Source organism: Daucus carota, chromosome 1, assembly GCF_001625215.2.
Source record: "Daucus carota subsp. sativus chromosome 1, DH1 v3.0, whole genome shotgun sequence".
NCBI classification, from domain to species: domain Eukaryota; kingdom Viridiplantae; phylum Streptophyta; class Magnoliopsida; order Apiales; family Apiaceae; genus Daucus; species Daucus carota.
Genome location: NC_030381.2, coordinates 6629484 through 6634504, shown reverse-complemented (window position 1 = coordinate 6634504; position 5021 = coordinate 6629484). Strand labels below are relative to the sequence as shown.

At 29.8% G+C, this 5021-nt stretch overlaps 1 long non-coding RNA gene across 1 annotated transcript; it reads left to right on the top strand.

Annotated features, from left to right (window-relative positions):
• The first annotated feature begins 2733 nt into the window (after positions 1–2733).
• Positions 2734–3131, top strand: LOC108217186 (uncharacterized). The gene is made up of 3 exons (XR_010289751.1): positions 2734–2807; positions 2889–2939; positions 3031–3131. It is a non-coding gene; the product is annotated as an uncharacterized LOC108217186 (long non-coding RNA).
• The last annotated feature ends 1890 nt before the right edge of the window (positions 3132–5021 follow it).

Genomic DNA, 5021 nt, shown 5'->3' with positions numbered 1-5021 from the left:
AGTGTTCCATTGATATGAAATTATATAAATAAAGTCTAGATTTGAAAACTGAATGTGGTGAATATGAAAACATGTACATATATTAGAAAAAAGAATTGTAATAATAAATATCAAAATCAGCGAAAATCAAATAAACATGGATTACCTTTCTATATTTACATATGAGTTATAGCAGGATAGACCTATTTATCCGAAAATTTCAAAAGTCAAATATATAAAAACTTACTTATCAAGACCTAAAATCGTGGAGTGAAAAGATACTCTATTAATAATGCAATTAAAACAAAAAGTCTTGATTTTAAAATTGAATATAATAAACATGGAAACCACATAAATTAAACGAAAATATATTGTAATAATAGATGTCATAATCAGTGGAAATCAAATGAAGTTTGACTTCCCTATTCGCATATAAGCTATAGCAGTCCAGATCCATGTATCGAAAGTTTTTGAAAAATCTTGTATATGAAAACTTACTTATCAAGAGCTGAGATTATGGAGTGAGAAAAGATTCCATTAATTTGAAATTATAACAAAAAATCTTGATTTGCTTATTGAATATAGTGTATATGGAAGCCACTATATTTTATACAAAAATGAATTGTAATAATAAATGCCAAAATCATTGAAAATAAAATAAACTTTGCTTATGTTTTCTTATCTACATATAAGTTATAGAAGGTTAGATTCATGTATCTGAAAATTTAAAAAGTCTAATATATAGAAACTTCCTTATCAAGAGTTAAAACCGTGGAGTAAAAAAATGCTCCGTTAATCGGAAATTATAACAAAAAGTCGATTTGAAAATTGAATATAGTGAAAATAGAAACCGCACAAATTATACGAAAAAATATTGTAGTAATAAATGCTAAAATAAGTGGAAATCAAATTATGTTTGACTATGTTTTCTTACTTGCGACTTATAGCAGTCTATACGCATGTATCGGAAAAGATAAAAAAATTAATATATAAAAACTTTATTATTAAGAGCAGTATTCGAGTTTTTATAAGACTTTTCATTCCATAATATTTTCTCGAATTAATGTTTCGACTTTTTATATATTTGAATAGAAAACAAAATTTCTCGGCGGCGTCATCTCGTATCTTAAATGAAATAACAAAAAATTATAATAAACTGTATGTAAAAATTTCTATGGTTAAGTTATTTAAATGAAAATATGGTAATTTATCAAATTTTATTTAAATAAAAATAAGCTAATAGCATTTTGGCCCGTGCTACGCTCACGAGTATGATTTTTTTTTAAAATCTTGTATATGGAAACTTCCTTATCAAAAGCTGAAATTATGGAGTGAGAAAGGACTCCATTAATTTGAAATCAAAACAAAAACTCTTGAGTTGCTTAATGAATATAGTGTATATGGAAGACACTACATTTTATAAAAAAATGACTTGTAATAATAAATGACAAAATCATTGAAAATCAAACAAACTTTGACCTGTTTCCTTAAAACACATGTCACTTTGACTTTTTTCACGTAATTTGAGATGCAAAATAATATACTTCTACATATTATTTTTCAAAATTTCTTTTTCTGAATAAAAAATTTAACATCTATATTTTTATTCAGAAAAGGAAATTTTGAAAAATAATATGTAGAAGTATATTATTTTTGCATCTAAAATTACATGAAAAAACTCAAAGTGACATGTATTTTGGGAGTATAAGTTATAGCAAGCTAGATTCATGTATATGAAAATTTAAAAAGTCTATTATATAGAAACTTCATTATCAAGAGTTAAAATTGCGGAGTGAAAAAAATACTCCATTAATCGGAAATTATAACAAAAAAATGATTTTAAAATTTAATATAGTGAAAATAGAAACCGCACAAATTATATGAAAAAAATATTGTAGTAATAGATGCTAAAATAAGTAAAAATCAAATTATATTCGATTACGTTTCCTTACTTGCTATGAGTTATAGCAGTCTATACTCATGTATCGGAAAATATAAAAAAAATTAATATATAAATACTTCATTATCAAGAGCTAAAATTGTGGTGTTAAAACGTGTTCCACTGATTAGGAATTATAACAAAAAGTCTTGATTTGGAAATTGAATATATTGAATTTGGAAACCAGTGTATATTATACAAAAAAAAAAAAGGATTGTAATAATAACGGCCAAAATCAGTTAAATCAAATAAACTTTGACTATTTTTCCTTATCTACAAATCTATATAATTCTTAAAGCATGAGTATTTTTTAAGGCTGTTTTAGTAATTTCATTTTTTCTTGGATGAACCCATTAAGCTTCGGATCGACCCGGCAGCTTTCTCATTCAACTTAACACTATGAAAGAATATTCGGGGTTTTTATGCGACCCACCCGATTTCCACCGGGCATGCAGCAAGTTCCTGCCATATCAGGAGCGTGGCATTTATTGCTGTTCCATTGATCAAGCCACTCATTGAGCTTTTTGTATGACAAGAGAATCTTCCAGTATCACCAGCGTTGTTCCAGTTCCATTGGACTGTCTAGGAAGATCGGAAATTGTTTGCGCATCCTCCTTTTTTCAATGTTTATGTTATTCTAGCCTTGGAACAGGTCTGGATCGGGTCTAACGAGGTGGCATCCTGGGTCAAACATATGGGTAATATGTTCGAGATGTGGTTTTGCCAAATACAGCCGCGTTTAGTTTTCCATAATCGTGGATGATCGATAATAGATGTTTACAATTTAATTTTTGGTATTAATATGGATTTTCTAACTTTGTTCCTGTAGGTTATTTCAAGGAACAACAGAGGTACCTGGACTAAGAGCGTTGTCTCATGGATGCAACAGGTGATGTTCTTTTACTGGTCTTTTTTCAGAAAGAATTGTTCAATGATGTAAATCTGCATGCGTAAATGGAATTTACATCAGGACGCAAACGGAATCTGCCCGGATCAACTTCTCCAAATGCTTCGCGTATTTGTACGCTTTGTCTCTGACTTGCACCATTTCATACACACTGTATAAAATTAAGAGTCTATTAATTGCATTGAATGTGTTTTTGTTTGTGCAGCCCAGCGACGTAGGATTGTTCCGACCATTCCAGATGAAAGCACCAATCCGCCTATTTGTGATGAAACTGTTGTTAAAGCTCAAGCCGGTCGTGATGAATGCGGTAATTCTCCCTGTTTTGTTGATATTGATTAAACTTTTCTTGATATTGATTTTTCATGATTTTTTAAGACCGTAAGTGTCGAGCAGGCCACATAATTGTTGATGGTTTAGATTGATCAACCCAAAATTCACGATCCTCATCGGAGGTGAAAGAAAATCATGATGCTCTACATTGACAAAATAAAATTCAAATACCTCAATTGTGACCGTAGCCTCTTGACGGAAGAGGATATACATCCCAAGGTCTTCACCATGTATTTTATTTTGTAGTACATAGAATAAATTTGACTTCGTAAGGTATGGAATATTGAGTGCTTCTGATCTTTTGTTAATATCCAGGTATCTAAATAGCGTTACATGTTTATTTCTACTTTATGGTATCTAAACTTTTTTGTTTATTATTAAATAGAGTGATAGATCGACTACAACTCTAAACTAAAAGATATACATTTTTCTAATGAATTTTGTTTGACCTTCACAAATGGATTAATGATTAGTTTACATCCTTATCATATATGTTGGTATCTGATTACTATTTAATCACCAACCAGGAACCATTACTGGTAGGCACTGCATAAGAATTTGAGCAAACATCTCATTTAGGCAACATGACTTTTTAGTGCAGTGACACTATGAAATTTCTGAATTTTACTCTTTGTTCGATTTACATTCAACTCTATGAAATATTGTTGTCCTAATAATTTCATTATTTTTTTGGTGCCTATCACATGGACTGGTGTGCAGCAACTGCCAAGGACCCTAACTGGTTGGAGCAAAGGGAAAAGAAAATTATGCTGATTGAGCTGGGATGTTGTTGTTTTGTGTCTTACATTTATATGACGCCAAAATTGAAGATTGTGGGACAAATTTGGTATTTTCTAAACTGTTCATTTCCTTCAATGTACAACTGTATGCTCTGATTAACTTGCAAACTGCATTATTTATATGAGTAAAGACAACATCCTACTTCCTCCAATCAAATCATTTTCTTGGCACTAAGAACCATTTTAAGGAATCGAAGATGAGGTCAATTGCATTTACCTATAATGCTAGCCTTCTTCACAGGGATTAGAGTTCTTACCTCATTGTGGTACATTATTATTTATTACTTTGATTGTTGCTCTTTTGGTTCACTGATTTGATCATTGCTAATGTTATTCATTATTTTACTGTTGCTTATGACCAGTTGCATATTATGAATGTAATTATGAAAATAATAGCGATGTAGAAATTGGTCATGCATCTATCTTGAATGAGAAGATTTGTGTTCTCTTTTTCTTTATTTTTTGTATAATTGCTTGAGAGGGTAGTGCTACATCTCATTTCTTGATATATGTTGATTCGTGGCCTGATTTCTTATATCTTAAGTTTTGATTCAGTGATCTGGTTGCAACTATCAGCTTAGATAATGGACTCGTGGTTTATCACACATGTATGCTAATTCTATATATTTAAAGTTGTTCTTTTTCAGTATAACAGAAATATAAGACATAACTTGCTATTGGCCGGTAACTATTTTAATAATGCTACAGAGGTCTCAAGCCAGTTCCCATGGGTCTGGTGTTAACTCTGTTTTTAGCATAGAATGGTAAAATATATGATCGATTTCTGATCCTTTTTTATTTGATCATTCTTATTTCTTACTAAATAATTTTTTGTCGTAACCCAAAACATTCTTCCGTATTTTTCTATTTAAAAGTGCTAGATCGTACAATTTGTCTGCTTCATATAAATCTATTATAGATATTCATTTTTATCTAATTATTAACTTCTATTATGTATATAATTATAAGATTATAGAGAGTATATGATGGTTCTCCTAATTTATCATAAAGGTTATATGATGTTAATTTGTCGGATCATAGAATTATATCTGATAAAGATAATATA